We start from the raw sequence: 24,040 nt of genomic DNA, 5'->3' as shown, positions 1-24,040 counted from the left end.
AGTTGGCAGTATATTTGAATGAAACTTCCATTCTCATTTCAAGAAAAATCACAGTTCAAAAAAGGAAAAATCTTAAATAACCAATAATAATGGATAAATTATTTACGAAATTGAAGCCTCAGAAGGGAGTAACAACTTATTGAGCGTAATTTTGAAATGTGCTTGAAATGTGCTGTCAGAGTGGGTTCCTTCATACTTTGCAAACGAGCATATTTTGAGCCAATTTGAGCTTCGATTCGACGGCGATCGAACTTAAATAGTGATCACCTGAGTTCAGCTCTTCTTGAGCACGTCGGGTAGTCATTTGTAGTATTCTCACCATGATTAATTCGCTAGTAGACTAGGCTTGGCGGCTGAGGCAGCGGTGTGGTGGATCAGCATCGAGATTAGAGTGATTTTCCTGTGGAAGTCTAGCCTGCATGGGTTTTGTAAAGCATCGAGGTTGCTTGCTGGAGAAGAAGAAAGCTTCATCGAAGGGGGTGTCCTCTTTTTTTTAATATTTATATTTAAATTAGTTACAAGAAATATTTGTCACCATTGTCATCACACAAATTAAAAACGTTTTCCCTCCAAAGAGCAATTAGTTACAAATATAGGTGACAAACTAAGAATTTATCACTAATTAAATGACCAAATCATTAAATGTAATAATGAAAATTTTTGCCACTAGTCGCCTAAAGTTATCTGTGCCATCCAATATCTTTTCATCGTTATCTATTTAGTAAAATTAGTTACAAAGGTAAAATATTTGTCACCATTGATGTCAAATAAATTAAAAAAAAATATAGTGCCTTCAATTGGCAATTAGTTACAAATGTAAGTGACAAAGTAAGAATTTATCGTTAATTAAATGATCCAATCATTAAATGTGACAAAGAAAATTTTTATCACCAATTGCCGATATAAACTGATAGATTTTTATTTGTCAAAGTAGTATCTAAAGTTATCTACAATACCCAATATCTTAAAATTAGTTACAAACATAAAATTTTTGTCACTATTAACACCAAGTAAAGTCAAAAAAATTTTGCCTCCAAACTGTAAAAGGTAATTAGTTACAAAAGTAGTTGACCACGTAAGAATTGATCACTAATTAAATGACCCTACTAGACTCTCTCCATCTAGGGTGCAGCACTCCACCGCTTTGCCTAGCAGTACGACGCTTGTATTGCTCTCCCATAAACCCATTTTCATGGTTTAGGATACTCCCATTTAGCTCGCCGCTGCTATGGGAATCGCTTTTGCTTTCTTTTCCTCTGGCTATTAAGATGTTTCAGTTTGCCAGGTTGTCTCTTGCCTACCCATGTATTCAGCAGCAGTTTGAAAGGTTGATCTATTCAGGAATCTCCGGATCTACGATTATTTTCAACTCCCCGAAGCATTTCATCATTTATTACGCCCTTCCTTATCTCTGGGTGCCTAGGTATCCACCGTAAGCCTTTCCTCGTTTGAACCTTGCCCTTAACTTTAAGGCTGTGCCATCCCCTAAGGTGCTGCTAAATGGGAGGATCTTATCAACGTCCATGAATGTAAAATCATAGCATAGATCGAACTGCTGGATTAGAAAAATTGGGTGCTATCATATAGCTTTGTATCGGCTAAGTTCACGAGTTTGAGATAAGCGGACTCAAACCGCTGACATCCGCCATAGGGTAAACCACCGCCTCTCAGGCTCTAGGCTGATTCTACCATAGAGGCCAATGATAGACAATAACTCCTTCCCGAACACAGCTTCCAACTTTAATTGTACTATGCTCTCTAAAGAGCAATTCTTCTCGAAATCTTAAAAGGTGCTGAGTTGGAAGCCCATTCTAACTAAGGATTCTTATGGTTCTGGAAGATCTAGCTATAGGAGAACCAAGAACAGAGAGCTTTCCCCCTTTTTCCACCTGACTCTTTGGTCTTAAGAATGCTGGTTTTAAGAATGAGTCATTGCCCTTCTTCGACCCTTACTGTCCAACCTGAAAGCTGACAGCTAATGCATTCCACTTATTGAAGAGGGTTTTATGATGGGTCCGCGATCCCTGGAGAAACTCACACAACATCTTCTATCCATACATCTATGCCTACCTTTATATAATTAGATACAGAATTATGGATTTTTGAAATAGGAATTAAAGTAGTAAATCTTTTAGCCCCTTATCGCCATGGAGGAAAAATAGGACTATTCAGGGGAGCGGGAGTGGGCAAAACAGTACTCATTATGGAATTGATCAACAACATTGCCAAAGTTCATAGGGGGTGTATCCGTATTTGGTGGAGTAGGTGAACGTACTTGTGAAGGCAATGATCTATACATAGAAATGAAAGACTCTGGCATAATTCATGAAAAAAATATTTCAGAATCAACAGTAGCACTAGTCTACAGTCACATGAATGAACCGCCGTGAGCACATATGAGAGTTGGTTTAACTGCCCTAACTATGGCGGAATATTTCGGAGATGTTAATGAACAAGACATACTTCTATTTATTAACAATATCTTTTATTTTGTCCAAGCACGATCAAAAGTATCAGCCTTGCTAGGTAGAATGCCCTCCACTGTGGGATATCAACCCACTCTTAGTACGGAAATGGGTTCTTTATAGGAAAGAATTACTTCTACCAAAGGGGGGTCCATAACTTCTATTCAAGCAGTTTATGTACCCATGGACGATTTGACCGATCCCACTCCGACCACAGCATTTGCACATTTAGATACTACTACCATACTATCAAAAGGATTGGCTGCCAAAGGTATCTATCCAGTAGTAAATCCTTTAGATTCAACGACAACTATGCTCCAACCTTGGATCGTTGGTGGAGAACATTATGAAACTGCGTAAAGAGTTAAACAAACTTTACAATGTTACAAAGAACTTCAGGACATTATAGCTATCCTTGGGTTGGACGAATTATCCGAAGAAGATCGCTTAACTGTAGCATGAGCATGAAAAATTGAGCGTTTCCTATCACAACCCTTTTTCGTAGTAGATGTATTTACCGGTTCACCAAGGAAATATGTTGGTCTAGCAAAAATGATTAAAAGATTTAAGTCGATCCTTTCTAGCAAATTAGATGGTCTCTCTGAACAGGTTTTTTATTTGGTAGGTAACATCGACGACGCAACTGCAAAGGCTACGAACTTAGAAACACAGAGCAAATTGAAGAAATGACCTTAAATCTTTGTGTACTGACCCCGAATCGAATTGTTTGGGATTCAAAAGTGAAAGAAATAATTTTATCTACTAATAGTGGACAAATCCGCATATTACCAAACCACACGCCTATTACCACAGCTCTATATATCGGTATTTTGAGAATACGCCTTAACGACCAATGGTTAACGATGGCTCTAATGGGTGATTTTGAGATCACTGTTTTAGTAAATGATGCAGAGAAGGGTAGTGACATTGATCCACAAGAAGCTCAGCAAACTCATGAAATAGCGGAAGCTAACTTGAGTAAAGCCGAAGGCAATAGACAAACAATTGAAACAAATCTCACTCTCAGACGAGCTAGGACACGAGTAGAGGCTATCAATGTGACATTGTAACTAGGTGGTGGGTACGAATAAGCAAAATAAGGTGTATAACAGAAGTTCTGTTTATACACCTTATTTTGTTTGCTTCTACCATTGAAATTGAATAAGAATAAAATATAATCAAGAAGAATTGAATTTCTATTAAAACAAAAAAAATATTTAATTCGAAATTAAATGGATACATAGAGTAGGATGAAAAAGATACAAAATCAATAAAAGAGCATGAGTAGAAAAATGTATTAGAGACTATTCACGCAGGTATCGAATAAGTTCTACCTACTATTGGATTTTAACTAATGACTCCCATCGTCTAAAAGCAATACTCTAACCACTGAGTTAAGTTGGTCATTTATCATCACAAAGAGAAACAATTGTGACCTATCGCATTGATAGGTTATAAATGGATTATTTTTAATAATAACCAATACCAATCAAACGAATCAAAGAGATATGATGTTGGATCATGTAATATTCATCTTGACAAGAAATTATATACATGATAAAATATGTATCACAAGCATAAAGGCTATAGCTCAGTTAGGTAGAACCTCATTTACCCGCGCCCTAATGTTTTTCAGAGGAGTCCATCATGGAATCAAAAGATTTGATCTTATTGAAAAATGGATGTCTTACTCTATGACGTTTAGGGAACAAAATAAGAGAACAATAGCCTAACAAATGGTTTGGTCCGATTCGGATTCGGGCGCCCATGTAAGCGCCAATATAGAACCCATCATTAAGTTGAGATAGTGATAAGGTGAATATGTTTAAGTGTGGCAATTTTGCCACTTGATGGTGCATGTCACCGGCTAGCATGCACACCTTGGTATCAAATCCTTTCCTTTTATGAGTTTATATTTTTTGTTTGTTTTTAATTGATGCAAGGTATATTTTGATAATGTTTTGTGCCTAAGTTATGTATGCAAAAGTATAGGCAAAATTATGCACAAAAGAGTAGGAATGTTATGCTTGAAATGCCTATGGTGCTGAATTCATAATTTCCAGCAACATAGTTCCACTATTTATCTTGTATCTCAGGTTGCAAATGGAGTTTTGGGCTGAAATTTTGAGAGATGTCTACAGACATATATAGAAGACTATGCTATATCTGATGGGCCCAGTATGCAGAGTATGGGTCCGTTTTGGAGCTTTTTGGCCCATGATCCGGTTCCAGAACTTTCCTAGCTCTTGGAAAAATATTTACTGATGACAAAGGCTGCTTCAAACCAAGTTTCATAAGCAGATAAAAAGGGGAACTAAGTAGGTGAAGCTAGTTTGGTTGTTTACCCAAACTAGTTAAACAATAGTAACTTAGTTCAAACCATGTGCCACTTTTTACTATATTTGGAATAGACATGTTGCAGCTGGTTTTTACCTCTTTTGTGTATGAAAAGTTAGGTGTTGACCATTTTACATTTTAAATTTCAAATACTTTACTCATTTTGTAAGCTCACATGCTTGGCATGTGTGAACTAGTTGTAATTTCAAGCTTATATTGCAAAATGAATGAAATGGCTACACATCCAAGCCTTATTTTCAAAAGCCAACGTGGACCCCTTCTTCTTATCTCTTCTTCAACACCTTAGAACACTTTAGGAACCCTAAAAACCAGAAAACACCGTAACCAAAACCTAAAAACACAACTCACACACAACCATTCCCAAGAGCATCACCAAAAGCTTGCTTGTTGCTAACACTTCAAGCTAACTTGCTCTTGGTCATAACCTTCTCACCCTAACAAAGTGGTATCAGAGCAAGGCACATTTTTGTGAGATTTGTGAGATTTTTAGGCTGGTTCATTCCTTTAGAGTGAAGAGATACTTGAAAGCACAAATATATTTTCATATTCCTTCATATTCGAAACCAACATTCACATGGCTTCTTCAAGTTTTTCAACTCCTTCTCCTCCTATCTTCAATGGGGAGAACTGCAACATTTGGAGTATCAAGATGCAAGCCTACTTGAAAGCTTATGGTCTTTGGGAGGTCACCATAAATCCCCAAGAACCCGAGCCTTTGAGACAAGGGGCAACGGTCAACCAAATCAAGCACCATGAGGAGGAATTGGCTAAAGGTTTCAAGGCTCTCACCGCCATTCATTCTTGTATTAGTGATACCATTTTCACAAGGATAATGGCATGTGAGAGTGCCAAAGAAGCTTGGGACAAACTTCAAGATGAGTTCCAAGGGAGTGCAAGGACAAGGCAAATGCAAATCCTTAACCTAAGGAGGGAGTTTGAGACTATCAAGATGAAAGACAAAGAAACGGTTAAGGAGTTCACCACAAGGCTTCTTAATGTGGTGAATCAAATTAGGGTGCTAGGTGAAAGATTAAGTGACCAAAGGATTGTGGAGAAGGTGTTGGTCTCCTTGCCCAAGAGGTTTGAAGCTAATATATCTTCATTGGAGGAGTCAAGGAACCTAAATGAAATTTCCTTGACCGAGTTGGTGAATGCCTTGCAAGCTACGGAGTAAAGGAGGAGGATTAGACATGAAGAATCAATGGAGGCTGTATTTGTGTCTAAACAACATCAAAAAACACAATCAAAAGAAGAACAAGCTTAAGGTCATAAAGGAGAAAGGTGAAACTAGCAAACCCGAGAGGAAGTCCTATGAACCTTGTCACCATTGCAAGAAGAAAGGTCATCATCCAAGAAGGTGTTGGTGGAGGCCGGATGCATTTTGCCATAAATTTCAACAAAAGGGTCATGTGGAGAGAGTATGCAAGGCTAACAAGAAAGATAAGCAACAAGAAAATGTTGCTAAAGATAATGCAAGTGATAGTGAATCTAAAGAGTTGTTTGTTGCTACTTGTTTTAGAAGCATCAAGAATGATGAATGATGGATCATTGATAGTGAAGCAACATACCATATGTCTCACAAGCATGAGTGGTTCACAAACTTGGACAGGAGAAGCCACAACAATGTTAAAATTGGAAATGGAGCCTTGATGGAAGTGAAAGGCAAAGGAGATGTGGTGATACACACCACCAAAGGTATCAAAACTATCCATGATATTCTCTATGTACCTTCTTTATGTGAGAACTTACTTAGTGTAGGTCAAATGCTTGAGAACAAATATGCATTACACTTCTCAAACATGACATGCACTATAGTTGATCCACATGGAAATGAATTAATGTGTGTTGGAATGAAGAACAAGAATTTTAGGTTGAATATGGATGAAAATGGTGCATCGGTTGCATTGAACACCAAAGTTGAGAACACCTCTCAACCTTGGCATAAAAGACTAGGCCATGCTAGCTTTAAGTCATTGGCAGGCACACATGAACTTGTTAGAGACATGCCATTGGTGGAGAAGCAAGAACATGTGTGTGAAGTGTGTCAAAAAGGAAAGCATACTAGGCTAGCATTTCAATCTTGTTCTTGGAGATCAAAGGAGAAGCTAGGACTTATACACTCGGATATTTGTGGTCCTATGAGTGTTCCATCCTTAAATGGCAGCAAGTATTTCATAACTTTCATTGATGATTACTCAAGAATGTGTTGGGTGTATTTCCTTGAAAGAAAATCACAAGCTTTGGAAAAGTTTGTAGAATTTATGAAGTTAGTGTAAAATCAATCCGGTTGCACTATAAAGGTGTTAAGGACAGACAATGGTGGGGAATACACAAGTGAGGCTTTCTGATGCGAATCCACCCGAGACAGCTCGACCAACAACCCGCTGGGGTGCTGACCCAATAAAAATGAAGGTGGGACCGATCACTAGGGCCCAAGCCAAGAGGTTCAAGGACAATCTTGCTGTCTTCATACAAGGAATAAGTCATAGCCAAGAGGGGTTGGCCACATCTAAAGAACCAAGGCCTATTTTACTCATACAAGCAATAGAAGCCAAAACAGGGTCGGGTGACGTTTTTGGTGCTAATAAGGAGGCCGGGTTGTATGAATTGGAACCCCATCTTTATGGGTTCAATTCATATGGAGGATGAGTCATAGAAACCAGCCAAAGCAGCTTCAAAGCCGACCAACAAGGTGGTTTGCGCACAAGGAGAAGGAAAGGGCCGGATTTGTTGTATTCTCCACGGGTTTTACTGTATTTTACTGTATTAACCTTTTCTCATACTTCCAAGCAAGGGAAACGTGGGGAACTTCACAATAAGCTTATTTGGCATCCTACAAAGCATATAGAAGCTGATTTGGAGCTCACTTTGGTCAAAGAATGGTCAAAGTCAAATTAGTCAAAAAGCTAGTATTTTAGTTTCTATTTATTTATTTTTTGGACAAATAAGATTAGGAAAGTTATTATTTTATTATTTCCATTGTAAATTAATTAATTCCTAAATTCAACATAAAGGAATTAATTAATCCAAATTAGTTTAGGAATAGGAAAGTTTCGGCCAAGGTAGAATTCTTCTTTGTGTGGCCGGTTTTTCCTAGGGTTTTTAGGGTTTATTTTGTTTCTTTCAAAGCCTATTTAAAGGCATACTTTTCATTAATAATAAAACTTTAAAACTTTGATTTGATTGAGAAAATACTTGTGAGATTAATTATCTCTTTGTTCTTTGAGAACACCTAAAACACCATTAGAGAATTGGTTGTTTTAGCTTAACTTATCAATAGGTTTTCCATCCCCTATTGTGGCGTCTACATTATACGAAGGTTTCTAACCACAGGTTGGTTAGGGGTTGAGGTCCATTCCATTAGAACTTGAACTTAATTAAAGATCCGGGCTAATATAATACGGGTTTAGGAGCAAGTCGTCCTAGGTTCGTATCACTTTCAAACAACTTTGTAAGGATCATGGTATAGTTCATCAATTCACTACACCATACACACCACAACAAAATGGTGTATGTGAAAGGAAGAACCATACCATCATGGAGATGGCTAGATGTTTGTTGTTTGAAAGTGGATTGCCAAAGAAGTTTTGGGCTGAAGGAGTTAATACATCCCTCTACATCCAAAATAGGCTTTACTCCAAGTCTTTGAGGAGTAAAACCCCATTTGAGCTTTGGTTTGGATATAAGCCTTCTCTTGATCATCTAAGGGTATTTGGAAGCATTTGTTACATCCTAGTACCACAAAAGAAGAGAGGAAAGCTTGATGAAAGGTCATAAGTTGGTGTCTTGGTTGGCTATAGTGATGTGACCAAGGGATATAGAGTGTATAACTTGGAAACCAAGAAACTTGTGATAAGTATAGATGTGAAAGTTGATGAGGAAGCTAAATGGGTTTGTAGTAAGGAAGAGTTGTCTAGTATGGATGAAGACAATTGGCTTGAAGCTCATGATAACGATGAGGAACAAGGAAATGATGAAGGTGCTGCCCATGATGATGAATATGATGAGAATGAACTAGAAATCTCCATAGAGGCTGATTTGGATGTTGGTTATGGTGTGAGAGGCACAATACCTCTTGATGAGATTTATGAAAGGTGTAATGTGGCATTGAGTGATCCAATCAATGTCCATGAGGCTATGGCAATAAAAGAGTGGAGACAAGCCATGCAAGATGAAATCGATGTGATAAACAAGAATGACACTTGGAGCTTGGTAACAAAACCGAAGGGAAAGAATGCTATTGGGGTGAAGTGGATCTTTAGGACCAAGTACAATCCGGATGGGTCCATAAATAAGCACAAGCAAGGTTTGTTGTCAAAGGATATGCACAACAAGCCGATGTGGATTATGGAGAGACTTTTGCACCGGTTGCAATGATGGAAACCATAAGACTTCTCCTTGCAATTTCGGCATAAAAGTCTTGGAAAGTATATCACCTTGATGTGAAGTCAGCCTTCTTGAATGGAATATTGAAGGAGGAGGTCTATGTTATGCAACCCGAAGGTTTTGTGAAGAAAGGAAGTGAAGAGAAGGTATACAAGCTACAAAAGGCCTTGTATGGCCTTAAACAAGCTCCTAGGGCATGGTATGCCAAGATAGATGGTTTTTTGACAAAGCATGGATTTAGGAGGAGTCCTAATGAGTCTAAATTGTATATTAGGACTCATGGTTGCATGGTGTTGGTGTCTCTTTATGTTGATGACCTCCTAGTGACTGGTGGTAATGAGAAAGAAGTGAGGAATTTCAAAAGTGAGCTAGCATTGAACTTTGAGATGTCTAGCCTTGGAGAGATGAAATACTTTCTTGGAATTGAAGTTATCCAATCATCCAAGGGCATCTTCATATCTCAAGAAAGCTATGTGAAGGAGTTGCTCAAGAAGTTTGACATGGAGGATTGTAATAGCGTTGCCACACCTATGAATGAAGACACCAAGTTGGTGAAGGATGATGATTCTCCAAAGGTAAATCCTTCCATCTATAGAAGTTTAATTGGTAGCCTTTTATATGTATGCTCTACTAGACCGGATATCATGTTTAGTGTGGCTGTTTTGTCAACATTTATGCATAGTCCATCACAAAATCATCTTAGTTGTGCAAAAAGAATCCTAAGGTATTTGAAAGGTACTAGTGATTTTGGTATATGGTATAAGGATGGCATGAATGAAGCTTTGCTTGGTTATAGTGATAGTGATTGGGCTGGTTCTTTGGATGATAGCAAGAGCACATCGGGCTACATTTACACTCTTGGAAATGGTCCTTTCTCATAGAATTCCAAGAAGCAACAAACCGTTGCACAAAGCACCGCGCAAGCCGAGTATATTGCTTGCTCAAGTTGTGCTAATCAAGGTGTTTAGCTTAGGAAATTATTGGGAGGACTTGAGCTTGAAGCAAGAGGAAGCCACGGTAATATTGTGTGACAATACTTCAGCAATAGCAATTGCACAATATCCAGTCCAACATGGGAGGACCAAGCACATACCGGTCAAGTATCATTCCTTAAGGGAATTTGAAGCAAGTGGTAAAGTGAAGTTGGAGTATGTGACTTCTGAGGAGAACTTGGCGGATATCTTCATCAAGCCATTGGGAAAGAAGAGATTTGAGATATTGAGAGGACTTCTCAATGTCTCATACAAAATTGCCAAGGAGGAGTGTTGAAGTGTGGCAATTTTGCCACTTGATGGTGCATGTCACCGGCTAGCATGCACACCTTGGTATCAAATCCTTTCCTTTTATGAGTTTATATTTTTTGTATGTTTTTAATTGATGCAAGGTATATTTTGATAATGTTTTGTGCCTAAGTTATGTATGCAAAAGTATAGGCAAAATTATGCACAAAAGAATAGGAATGTTATGCTTGAAATGCCTATGGTGCTGGATTCATAATCTCCAGCAACATAGGTCCACTATTTATGTTATATCTCATGTTACAAATGGATTTTTGGGCTGCAATTTTGAGGGTTATCTTCAAACATATCTAGAAGACTATTGTTCAAATTTCGGGTCAAAATGACATGGGAAAGTCCATTTTATAGTCCAAAAAGATTGCTCTATCTAATGGGCCTAGTATGCAGAGTATGGGTCAGTTTTGGAGCTGTTTGGCCCATGATCCGATTCAAGAAATTTCCTAGCTCTTGGAACAATATTTATTGATGACAAAGGATGCTTCAAACCAAGTTTCATAAGCAGATAAAAAGGAGAACTAAGTAGGTGAAGCTAGTTTGGTTGTTTACCCAAACTAGTTAAACAATAGGAACTTAGTTCAAACCATGTGCCACTTTTTACTATATTTGAAATAGACATGTTGCAGCTGATTTTTACCTCTTTTGTGTATGAAAAGTTAGGTGTTGACCATTTTACTTTTTAAATTTCAAATACTATACTCATTTTGTAAGCTCACATGCTTGGCATGTGTGAACTAGTTGTAATTTCAAGCTTATATTGCAAAATGAATGAAATGGCTACACATCCAAGCCTTATTTTCAAAAGCCAACGTGGTCCCCTTCTTCTTTTCTCTTCTTCAACACCTTAGAACACTTTAGGAACCCTAAAAACCAGAAAACACCATAACCAAAACCTAAAAACACAACTCACACATAACCATTCCCAAGAGCATCACCAAAAGCTTGCTTGTTGCTAACACTTCAAGCTAGCTTGCTCTTGGTCATAACCTTCTCACCCTAACAGAATACCCTGTTTATTCAATGCTAGGCATAATGAGTATAATGACCTCAAAAAAATTATCTTTTCGTTCTATCTTATGAACTTTATGGTGTATGAAGTTTCATATTTGATTTAAACGGGGCGATAGAGACTCCATTTAACTTAAGTTGATCTAGGCCTGAAGCAGACCTACGTCAGAATAACCTTTCTTTGAAACACTTTGGTAGTGCTCCCAGATTGGAATTCACATAATGAATCGAAGCACATGGAGCCATTTTTTTATCTTTCTGTCATTCAAAAAATATGATAGACTAACCGATATTTATACCGGTTAAAGAAAGAGCCCAATGCACAAAAATGCATGTTGGGTCTTTGAAACAGTTCAAATCATTTTGAAAACAATAAGTTTGATATGTTTTACCGAGAACGTCTACGGTTCAAGTTCTTATAGCCTTATAAACCTAAAACCTATAATTATAATTAAATTTAATATTTATAGAATATTAAAATATTAATAATTTTTAATAATTTGTATAATATTCTATATTCTATTTTAGAATTTTATTTATAATACAGAATGAATAAAAAAAATAGAATTTTGAAGTCATTTTCTTTAATTCTTTAGATTTAGTTAGATTTAGAGATAATCTAATCAGACTATCTAAAGTGAGGCGAAACCAAGGGAAGTTTATTTATTTGATTTTTATTTCTTTGTTTTTTCAATCCAAATTGAAGCAGTATGATTATGTCAATATTGTTAGATTTCAATGTCATAGAATGAATCAATAGTTTTCTATTCGGTTGGATACAAAAAATTAAGAGATAAATAAGCGTAGAATGTAAACCAAAGTATAAAAGAAATGAGAGGAACATAAGTAGTGATAGTGGACAAACAAAAAATATAGCAAACTTAGTGAGCAAATAGAACTTCTTCAATGAACTTAGAAAACTTATTCTCAAAAATAGATATAATTGTGGCTGTGTCATCCAAAAAGAGGAAATAGAGTGATTCTGATGCGAATCCACCCGAGACAGCTCGACCAACAACCCGCTGGGGTGCTGACCCATTACAAATGAAGGTGGGGCCGATCACTAGGGCCCAAGCCAAGAAGTTCAAGGACAATCTTGCTGTCTTCATACAAGGAATAAGTCATAGTCAAGAGGGGTTGGCCATATTTAAAGAACAAAGGCCTGTTTTACTCATACAAGCAATAGAAGCCAAAACGGGGTCGGGTGACGTTTTTGGTAACAATAAAGAGGCCGGGTTGTATGAATTGGAACCCCATCTTTATGGGTTTAATTTATATGGAGGATGAGTCATAGAAACCAGCCAAAGCAGCTTCAAAGCCGACCAACAAGGAGGTTTGCGCACAAGGAGAATGAAAGGCCGGATTTGCTGTATTCTTCGCGGGCTTTACTGTATTTTACTGTATTAGCCTTTTCTCTTACTTCCAAGCAAGGGCAACGTGAGGAACTTCACAATAAGCTTATTTGGCATCCTACAAAGCATATTGAAGCTGATTTGGAGCTCACTTGGGTCAAAGAATTGGTCAAAGTCAATGTAGTCAAAAAGCTAGTATTTTAGTTTCCTAATTTTATTCTACTTTTTGTTTTAGGAAACTACCATTATTTTTAGTTTCTATTTATTTATTTTCTGGACAAATAAGATTAGGAAAGTTATTATTTTATTATTTTCTTTGTAAATTAATTAATTCCTAATTCAAAATAAAGGAATTAATTAATCCAAATTAGATTAGGAAAAGGAAAGTTTCGGCCAAGGTAGAATTCTTCATTGAGTGGCCGGTTTTTCCTAGGGTTTTTAGGGTTTATTTTGTTTCTTTCAAAGCCTATTTAAAGGCTTATTTTTCATTAATAAGATAACTTTAAACTTTGATTTGATTAAGAAAATACTTGTGAGATTAATTATCTCTTTGTTCTTTGAGAACACCTAAACCACCATTAGAGAATTGGTTGTTTTAGCTTAACTTATCAATAGGTTTTCCATCCCCTATTGTGGCGTCTACATTATACGAAGGTTTCTAACCACAGGTTGGTTAGGGGTTGAGGTCCATTCCATTAGAACTTGAACTTAATTAAAGATCCGGGCTAATATAATACGGGTTTAGGAGCAGGTCGTCCTAGGTTCGTATCATTTGGTATCAGAGCTAAGTTTTGTTCAGGTTTGATCTATCTTTATTTGCTTTAATTGTTTTTGTGTTATTCTGCAATTTTAGCATTAGGTTAAGGTTGCATCCATCCTATCCACGTTCTGCATCTTAAAAAAAAAATAAAAAAAAATTCATTCCTAGTTGAATTAGGATTTCCTAGTTTTACCATATTTTTTGTTTCCTAGTTTGTTGGTTGTCTTTCATCATTGTTCTTGTTAATTTTTGTTTTTGTTGATTTTTCTTTGCTGTTTTAGTCTTAAATATTTGCATTCATATATTCAAAAAAAAAAAAAAAAAAAAGAAGTTTGCGGCAACATTTAAAAAAAAAAAAAAAACTGCACATTTTGTTTATTTGGAGGTCACGGGTTTGGTGTTTGTTTTGGATTTGGAATTGCAATTTTGGTACTTACTCTTGCTACTGCAGTTGTTTATGTCCTGTGAGTGAAAAAAAAAAAAAAAAAGAAGAAGAAGAGACAAAGCCGAATAAAAAAAAAAAAAAAAAGAAGAAGAAAAAAAAAATATTTCGGTTTGTTGGAGTTTGATTTGTTTGCTGGAAATTTGTTGGAGCTGCTGGTTTTTTTTATTATTTATTCAATATTTGAGTTTCTGGAGAGTTATTTTTGTTGCTGGATATTTGAGTTTGAGTGTTGAATTTTTTGGATTAAAATTAGTTAAAGGAATTGATACAAAACTTGAATTACAAGAACAACAACCAACACTTTTCTATATTTTTGTTCTCTTTGATTCTTGTTCGTATTTGACTTTCTTTTTCTGGAATTTTATTCTTGAACTCATAATCTACTACCATCTGGTGCAGTTTTCAAAAATTTCAACGTTTTCCCATTATTTTGTGTTTTCTTGTCTAGAAAGCCGAAAAATTAGGATTTGTTGGATTCTTTCGGTATTGCCTACTTTTTTTTCTACTGTTTTGTTGATAAGTTTAATTAAAACATACTAGTGATCTAATTGCTGTTTTGTGGGTGTTTTAATTAGAACTTTGAGATAATTCATTGAGTGGAAAAAGGCAAGAGTGTGTGAGCTTAAAAGAGGGTAAAAGCCGAAACTAGTGTGCAAACACGAGTGTCGAGACCTTGTTTGAGTGAAACACGTGAGGGAGTGAATATTGTGAGGATTTATTTTATTTTTTTTTTGTAGTATTTTACTAACATGGTAGATTCTAGAATAAGAAGAGGGGATCCACCCTTGACGATCAATGAGGAAGAGTCCGTAGCATTTCATGGCGATGACCGAGCTACCGGAAGTGGAGACCAAGTGGACTTGAGAACTATTTTGGAATCAATACAGCGGATGAGTGCTCAATTTGAGCATGTAAACCAAAGAGTGGGAAGATTAGAAGCCTCACAAGGAAGGCCGAATACAAGAAATAGGCAAGAATTCCATGGAGGACGAGGACGAGGCCGAGGACGAGGAGGTCGCGAGAGGCCGAGAGAGGAATTTGATGAGGAGCCATTGGACGGTGACTTTGAGGAAGGTATGGACGAAACCTTTGCTGTCCAAGATAGAGCTGGCCGTGGGAGATATAGGAGGGAGGATACAGATGAAGATTTGAGATAAAATCTGATCCTAAACTTCAAAAATCTAGAGAAATAATTTGTTTTAAGTGCCAAGGAAGAGGACACATATCCAGCCAATGCCCAAATAGAAGAATCATGGTATTAAAGGGTGATGGTGAGCTGGAATCCGCAAGTGAAGAAAGTGGCGCTGAAACCGAGCAAGAGGAGGAATGTAATGAAGATGAAACCGAACCTGTAGATACATCTAAAGCCGAGTTGAGCTTGGTTTCAAGGAGAGTACTTGCTGTCTACAAAGATGAAGAGCAGATACAAAGAGAAAACATCTTCCACACTCGCTGCGAAATACAAGGTAAAATTTGTAGCATGATTATAGATAGTGGGAGTTGTACTAATGTGATAAGTAATCTTGTAGTTGATAAATTAGGCTTGAAAACAATTAAACATCCTGAACCTTATAGATTACAATGGCTTAATGATAGTGGTGAGATGAAAGTAAACAAACAAGCCAAAGTAAAATTTAATATAGGTAGATATGAAGATGTAGTTTTATGTGATATTGTACCCATGATTGCTGGACATATACTATTAGGTAGACCATGGCAATTTGATAAAGATGCTACTCATTTTGGTCGAGAAAATAGTATTGTTTTCAGGTTTAAAGGGAAGAAGGTCAAGCTGGAACCATTATCTCCTAAAGAGGTTTACAAAGACCAATTACAAATGCAACAAAGGAGAGAAGCCGAAAAACTCAAGGAAAAAGCAAGTATGGCACCAACGGCTTCACCATCCTTTCAAGAAGGTAAGATTGAGGTTGCTGACCAAGGTAAAGTTTCTAAGGTTCATATTGAGTGGAAAGATCAAGGGAAAGCCGAAAGAGAGGGAAAAGGAAGTGGCAAACCCGAGAGCTTGGAGAAGGAAGGGAAATCCGAAGGTTTGCGCCAATCCGAGAGAGAAAAAGAAAAAGAAAGAAAAGAAAGGTCAAGTAGCAACTTTTATTTGAGTTTAGGGGATATTAATAAGGTTATTGAGTGTAAGAAACCTTTGCTGGTCATGCTTTACAAAGAAAATTATTTTAATGATCAAACTAATTTTGAAGAAATTGAATTGCCAAGTTCAATGATTTCTCTTTTGAAGGAATTTGGAGATGTCTTCCCAAGTGAAATTCCAAGTGGACTACCACCTATTCGAGGGATAGAACATCAAATTGACTTTGTTCCAGGGGCTGCCATACCAAATAGACCAGCTTATAGGAGCAATCCCGAAGAAACAAAGGAGCTGCAAAAACAGGTAAGTGATTTGCTTGATAAAGGATATATTCGTGAGAGTTTAAGTCCATGTGCTGTTCCTGTTTTGTTGGTACCTAAAAAGGATGGTTCTTGGAGAATGTGTGTTGATTGTAGAGCTATAAATAATATTACCATCAAATATAGACATCCCATTCCTAGATTAGATGATATGCTTGATGAATTGCATGGTGCTTGCATGTTTACAAAAATTGATCTTAGGAGTGGTTATCACCAAATTAGGATGAAAGAAGGTGATGAATGGAAAACCGCATTCAAAACTAAATATGGACTGTATGAATGGTTAGTTATGCCTTTTGGATTATCCAATGCACCTAGTACTTTCATGAGGCTTATGAATCATGTAATGCGTCCATTTATTGGTAAATTTGTGGTTGTTTATTTTGATGACATTTTAATATATAGCCGAAATTTAGATGACCATGTGGATCAACTTAGGCAAGTTTTGCAAGTTCTTAGAAAGGAAAGATTATTTGCTAACATTAAAAAATGTGACTTTTGCAAAGAAGAGCTTGTGTTTCTAGGTTTTGTAGTAAGTGCTGCAGGAATCAAAGTTGATCAAGCTAAGGTGAAGACAATCCAAGAGTGGCCGGTTTCCTACTTCCATTACCCAAGTGAGGAGCTTTCATGGCTTGGCAAGCTTTTACCGAAGATTTGTCAAGGATTTTAGTACCATAGCAGCACCATTGAATGAAGTTGTCAAGAAGAATGTTGGCTTCAAATGGGGGGAAGTACAAGAAAAATCTTTTAATTTGTTGAAAGAAAAATTATGTAATGCACCTTTGTTAGTTTTGCCAAATTTTTCTAAGACTTTTGAAATTGAGTGTGATGCTTCGGGTGTAGGTATTGGAGCTGTTTTAATGCAAGAAGGAAGGCCCATAGCCTACTTTAGTGAAAAATTGAATGGACCTACCCTAAACTACCCGACTTATGACAAGGAGATGTATGCTTTGGTGAGGGCTTTGGAGACGTGGCAGCATTATCTTATGCCTAAGGAGTTTGTGATTCATACGGATCATGAGTCTTTGAAGCATATCAAGGGACAAGGAAAGCTCAACCGAAGGCATGCTAAGTGGATTGAGTTTATTGAAACATTTCCATATGTGATCCGCTACAAAAAAGGTAAGGAAAATGTGGTTGCCGATGCATTATCCCGAAGGTATGTGCTCTTTTCTACTTTAGATGCTAGATTGCTTGGATTTGAACAATAGAAAGAACTTTATGAGCATGATAGTGACTTTGGAGAAATTTTTAGAACCTGTTTGAAACATGGATTTAATAAATTTTACATATTTGAGGGATATTTGTTTAAGGAAAACAAACTTTGTGTGCCTAATTGTAGTATAAGGGAATTGTTGGTTCGGGAAGGACATGGGGGTGGTTTAATGGGTAATTTTGGTATTTTAAAGACTTTATCCTTGCTGCAAGAACATTTTTATTGGCCTAACATGAGGAGAGATGTTGAGAGAATTTGTGAAAGATGTGTGAAGTGCCGAAAAACAAAATCAATATTGAAACCGCATGGATTGTATAAGCCTTTGCCGATTCCTACCTATCCTTGGATAGATTTGTCTATGGATTTTATTCTTGGGTTGCCTAGGTCAAGGACAGGTAAGGATTCAATATTTTTTGTAGTAGATAGGTTTTCTAAGATGGCACATTTTATTGCATGTAATAAAACTGATGATGCATCCAACATTGCTAATTTATTTTTCAAGGAAATTGTGAGATTGCATGGAATGCCAAAAACTATTGTGTCGGATAGGGATGCTAAGTTCTTAAGCTATTTTTGGAAAACATTGTGGGCTAAATTAGGTACTAAGCTTTTATTTTCAACTATTTGTCATCCACAAACTGATGGACAAACCGAAGTAGTAAATAGAACCTTGTCTGCATTGTTGAGAGCATTAATTAGTAGAAATTTAAGGACTTGGGAAGAATGTTTGCCACATGTTGAATTTGCATATAATAGGTCTTTACATTCAGCAACTAAATTTACTCCATTTGAAATTGTTTATGGTTTTAATCCTTTGACTCCATTAGATTTAACACCTTTGCCTTTAAGTGAGCGTGCTAATCTAGATGGAAAACAAAAAGCTGATTTTGTAAAGCAGATTCATGAGAAAACCCGAGCAAACATTGAGAGGATGACCGAGCAATATGCAAGGGTGGCTAATCAAGGCCGAAAATCAATGGTGTTTGAACCTGGAGATTGGGTGTGGCTGCATTTAAGGAAAGAAAGATTCCCCGAACAAAGGAAATCAAAACTCATGCCGAGGGGTGATGGACCTTTTCAAGTTTTGGAGAGGATAAACGACAATGCTTACAAGCTTGATCTACCGGGTGAGTATAATGTTAATGCTTCCTTTAATGTTACTGATTTATCTCCTTTTGCTGCAGGTGATGATTTCGATTTGAGGACAAATCCTTTTCAAGAGGAGGGGAATGATGCGAATCCACCCGAGACAGTTCAAATCATTTTGAAAACAATAAGTTTGATATGTTTTACCGAGAACGTCTACGGTTCAAGTTCTTATAGCCTTATAAACCTAAAACCTATAATTATAATTAAATTTAATATTTATAGAATATTAAAATATTAATAATTTTTAATAATTTGTATAATATTCTATATTCTATTTTAGAATTTTATTTATAATACAGAATGAATAAAAAAAAATAGAATTTTGAAGTCATTTTCTTTAATTCTTTAGATTTAGTTAGATTTAGAGATAATCTAATCAGACTATCTAAAGTGAGGCGAAACCAAGGGAAGTTTATTTATTTGATTTTTATTTCTTTGTTTTTTCAATCCAAATTGAAGCGGTATGATTATGTCAATATTGTTAGATTTCAATGTCATAGAATGAATCAATAGTTTTCTATTCGGTTGGATACAAAAAATTAAGAGATAAATAAGCGTAGAATGTAAACCAAAGTATAAAAGAAATGAGAGGAACATAAGTAGTGATAGTGGACAAACAAAAAATATAGCAAACTTAGTGAGCAAATAGAACTTCTTCAATGAACTTAGAAAACTTATTCTCAAAAATAGATATAATTGTGGCTGTGTCATCCAAAAAGAGGAAATAGAGTGATTCTGATGCGAATCCACCCGAGACAGCTCGACCAACAACCCGCTGGGGTGCTGACCCATTACAAATGAAGGTGGGGCCGATCACTAGGGCCCAAGCCAAGAAGTTCAAGGACAATCTTGCTGTCTTCATACAAAGAATAAGTCATAGTCAAGAGGGGTTGGCCATATCTAAAGAACAAAGGCCTGTTTTACTCATACAAGCAATAGAAGCCAAAACGGGGTCGGGTGACGTTTTTGGTAACAATAAAGAGGCCGGGTTGTATGAATTGGAACCCCATCTTTATGGGTTTAATTTATATGGAGGATGAGTCATAGAAACCAGCCAAAGCAGCTTCAAAGCCGACCAACAAGGAGGTTTGCGCACAAGGAGAATGAAAGGCCGGATTTGCTGTATTCTTCGCGGGCTTTACTGTATTTTACTGTATTAGCCTTTTCTCTTACTTCCAAGCAAGGGCAACGTGAGGAACTTCACAATAAGCTTATTTGGCATCCTACAAAGCATATTGAAGCTGATTTGGAGCTCACTTGGGTCAAAGAATTGGTCAAAGTCAATGTAGTCAAAAAGCTAGTATTTTAGTTTCCTAATTTTATTCTACTTTTTGTTTTAGGAAACTACCATTATTTTTAGTTTCTATTTATTTATTTTCTGGACAAATAAGATTAGGAAAGTTATTATTTTATTATTTTCTTTGTAAATTAATTAATTCCTAATTCAAAATAAAGGAATTAATTAATCCAAATTAGATTAGGAAAAGGAAAGTTTCGGCCAAGGTAGAATTCTTCATTGAGTGGCCGGTTTTTCCTAGGGTTTTTAGGGTTTATTTTGTTTCTTTCAAAGCCTATTTAAAGGCTTATTTTTCATTAATAAGATAACTTTAAACTTTGATTTGATTAAGAAAATACTTGTGAGATTAATTATCTCTTTGTTCTTTGAGAACACCTAAACCACCATTAGAGAATTGGTTGTTTTAGCTTAACTTATCAATAGGTTTTCCATCCCCTATTGTGGCGTCTACATTATACGAAGGTTTCTAACCACAGGTTGGTTAGGGGTTGAGGTCCATTCCATTAGAACTTGAACTTAATTAAAGATCCGGGCTAATATAATACGGGTTTAGGAGCAGGTCGTCCTAGGTTCGTATCATTTGGTATCAGAGCTAAGTTTTGTTCAGGTTTGATCTATCTTTATTTGCTTTAATTGTTTTTGTGTTATTCTGCAATTTTAGCATTAGGTTAAGGTTGCATCCATCCTATCCACGTTCTGCATCTTAAAAAAAAAAATAAAAAAAAATTCATTCCTAGTTGAATTAGGATTTCCTAGTTTTACCATATTTTTTGTTTCCTAGTTTGTTGGTTGTCTTTCATCATTGTTCTTGTTAATTTTTGTTTTTGTTGATTTTTCTTTGCTGTTTTAGTCTTAAATATTTGCATTCATATATTCAAAAAAAAAAAAAAAAAAAAAGAAGTTTGCGGCAACATTTAAAAAAAAAAAAAAAACTGCACATTTTGTTTATTTGGAGGTCACGGGTTTGGTGTTTGTTTTGGATTTGGAATTGCAATTTTGGTACTTACTCTTGCTACTGCAGTTGTTTATGTCCTGTGAGTGAAAAAAAAAAAAAAAAAGAAGAAGAAGAGACAAAGCCGAATAAAAAAAAAAAAAAAAAGAAGAAGAAAAAAAAAATATTTCGGTTTGTTGGAGTTTGATTTGTTTGCTGGAAATTTGTTGGAGCTGCTGGTTTTTTTTATTATTTATTCAATATTTGAGTTTCTGGAGAGTTATTTTTGTTGCTGGATATTTGAGTTTGAGTGTTGAATTTTTTGGATTAAAATTAGTTAAAGGAATTGATACAAAACTTGAATTACAAGAACAACAACCAACACTTTTCTATATTTTTGTTCTCTTTGATTCTTGTTCGTATTTGACTTTCTTTTTCTGGAATTTTATTCTTGAACTCATAATCTACTACCATCTGGTGCAGTTTTCAAAAATTTCAACGTTTTCCCATTATTTTGTGTTTTCTTGTCTAGAAAGCCGAAAAATTAGGATTTGTTGGATTCTTTCGGTATTGCCTACTTTTTTTTTCTACTGTTTTGTTGATAAGTTTAATTAAAACATACTAGTGATCTAATTGCTGTTTTGTGGGTGTTTTAATTAGAACTTTGAGATAATTCATTGAGTGGAAAAAGGCAAGAGTGTGTGAGCTTAAAAGAGGGTAAAAGCCGAAACTAGTGTGCAAACACGAGTGTCGAGACCTTGTTTGAGTGAAACACGTGAGGGAGTGAATATTGTGAGGATTTATTTTATTTTTTTTTTGTAGTATTTTACTAACATGGTAGATTCTAGAATAAGAAGAGGGGATCCACCCTTGACGATCAATGAGGAAGAGTCCGTAGCATTTCATGGCGATGACCGAGCTACCGGAAGTGGAGACCAAGTGGACTTGAGAACTATTTTGGAATCAATACAGCGGATGAGTGCTCAATTTGAGCATGTAAACCAAAGAGTGGGAAGATTAGAAGCCTCACAAGGAAGGCCGAATACAAGAAATAGGCAAGAATTCCATGGAGGACGAGGACGAGGCCGAGGACGAGGAGGTCGCGAGAGGCCGAGAGAGGAATTTGATGAGGAGCCATTGGACGGTGACTTTGAGGAAGGTATGGACGAAACCTTTGCTGTCCAAGATAGAGCTGGCCGTGGGAGATATAGGAGGGAGGATACAGATGAAGATTTGAGATAAAATCTGATCCTAAACTTCAAAAATCTAGAGAAATAATTTGTTTTAAGTGCCAAGGAAGAGGACACATATCCAGCCAATGCCCAAATAGAAGAATCATGGTATTAAAGGGTGATGGTGAGCTGGAATCCGCAAGTGAAGAAAGTGGCGCTGAAACCGAGCAAGAGGAGGAATGTAATGAAGATGAAACCGAACCTGTAGATACATCTAAAGCCGAGTTGAGCTTGGTTTCAAGGAGAGTACTTGCTGTCTACAAAGATGAAGAGCAGATACAAAGAGAAAACATCTTCCACACTCGCTGCGAAATACAAGGTAAAATTTGTAGCATGATTATAGATAGTGGGAGTTGTACTAATGTGATAAGTAATCTTGTAGTTGATAAATTAGGCTTGAAAACAATTAAACATCCTGAACCTTATAGATTACAATGGCTTAATGATAGTGGTGAGATGAAAGTAAACAAACAAGCCAAAGTAAAATTTAATATAGGTAGATATGAGGATGTAGTTTTATGTGATATTGTACCCATGATTGCTGGACATATACTATTAGGTAGACCATGGCAATTTGATAAAGATGCTACTCATTTTGGTCGAGAAAATAGTATTGTTTTCAGGTTTAAAGGGAAGAAGGTCAAGCTGGAACCATTATCTCCTAAAGAGGTTTACAAAGACCAATTACAAATGCAACAAAGGAGAGAAGCCGAAAAACTCAAGGAAAAAGCAAGTATGGCACCAACGGCTTCACCATCCTTTCAAGAAGGTAAGATTGAGGTTGCTGACCAAGGTAAAGTTTCTAAGGTTCATATTGAGTGGAAAGATCAAGGGAAAGCCGAAAGAGAGGGAAAAGGAAGTGGCAAACCCGAGAGCTTGGAGAAGGAAGGGAAATCCGAAGGTTTGCGCCAATCCGAGAGAGAAAAAGAAAAAGAAAGAAAAGAAAGGTCAAGTAGCAACTTTTATTTGAGTTTAGGGGATATTAATAAGGTTATTGAGTGTAAGAAACCTTTGCTGGTCATGCTTTACAAAGAAAATTATTTTAATGATCAAACTAATTTTGAAGAAATTGAATTGCCAAGTTCAATGATTTCTCTTTTGAAGGAATTTGGAGATGTCTTCCCAAGTGAAATTCCAAGTGGACTACCACCTATTCGAGGGATAGAACATCAAATTGACTTTGTTCCAGGGGCTGCCATACCAAATAGACCAGCTTATAGGAGCAATCCCGAAGAAACAAAGGAGCTGCAAAAACAGGTAAGTGATTTGCTTGATAAAGGATATATTCGTGAGAGTTTAAGTCCATGTGCTGTTCCTGTTTTGTTGGTACCTAAAAAGGATGGTTCTTGGAGAATGTGTGTTGATTGTAGAGCTATAAATAATATTACCATCAAATATAGACATCCCATTCCTAGATTAGATGATATGCTTGATGAATTGCATGGTGCTTGCATGTTTACAAAAATTGATCTTAGGAGTGGTTATCACCAAATTAGGATGAAAGAAGGTGATGAATGGAAAACCGCATTCAAAACTAAATATGGACTGTATGAATGGTTAGTTATGCCTTTTGGATTATCCAATGCACCTAGTACTTTCATGAGGCTTATGAATCATGTAATGCGTCCATTTATTGGTAAATTTGTGGTTGTTTATTTTGATAACATTTTAATATATAGCCGAAATTTAGATGACCATGTGGATCAACTTAGGCAAGTTTTGCAA

At 36.3% G+C, this 24,040-nt stretch overlaps 1 pseudogene; it reads left to right on the top strand.

Moving 5' to 3' along the window:
* The first annotated feature begins 1,268 nt into the window (after positions 1-1,268).
* On the top strand, positions 1,269-3,155 carry LOC125418535 (ATP synthase subunit beta, chloroplastic-like; annotated as a pseudogene).
* The last annotated feature ends 20,885 nt before the right edge of the window (positions 3,156-24,040 follow it).

This window comes from Ziziphus jujuba, chromosome 12, assembly GCF_031755915.1.
Source record: "Ziziphus jujuba cultivar Dongzao chromosome 12, ASM3175591v1".
Classification (NCBI taxonomy): domain Eukaryota; kingdom Viridiplantae; phylum Streptophyta; class Magnoliopsida; order Rosales; family Rhamnaceae; genus Ziziphus; species Ziziphus jujuba.
This window is presented reverse-complemented; position numbering and strand designations above follow the sequence as displayed.